Below are 563 nucleotides of genomic sequence, written 5' to 3'. Positions count from 1 at the left end.
GCTTTCTGCACTTGCTACAGAAAAACAGAGAAAAGTTGCTACCTTCAGAAGAAGTTAATAATACTGAGGCACACTCATCCAGAGCCACGTCCCTCGGGAATCCCAAAACAGTGTGCAAAGTAGATGCAGAACTGACGAGCTCCACACACCTGCACAGCACTAGGAATCTCGTGTCACAGTGAGCTCACCATGGTCAGGCATGAGGGGATTAAGAGCACCGCAGCATAAAAAGGGGCCACATCAAATTAAGAGTTCTCTACGATGTTAAGGTGGAAGCAGCTTGGGTGAAGGACACCAGCAAGGACCCTTGAGAGGCCCACAGGTGAGCAGGAGCAAGCAGTGACTCTGCCCTGTACCATTCAGGCACAAATAAGAAAACAGAGAGCACACTCAACCAGAGAGATGAAGAGAATCCAAAGAAGGTCAGAGCAACAGAGATAGGAGTGAGATTCGGAACCAGTGAAGGATGCCAAGGTATCCAACACTGCCTGCTGATGCTGGAGAGTCCTGAGGACCTTCAATCTGGAGGAGCAAGGCGTAAGGACAGACTCACAGGAAGCAGC

The sequence above is a fragment of the Octodon degus genome, unplaced genomic scaffold, assembly GCF_000260255.1.
Source record: "Octodon degus isolate 3935 unplaced genomic scaffold, OctDeg1.0 scaffold00276, whole genome shotgun sequence".
Classification (NCBI taxonomy): Eukaryota; Metazoa; Chordata; class Mammalia; order Rodentia; family Octodontidae; genus Octodon; species Octodon degus.
The sequence above is the reverse complement of the archived record's forward strand: the minus strand, read 5'-3'. Positions refer to the sequence as shown.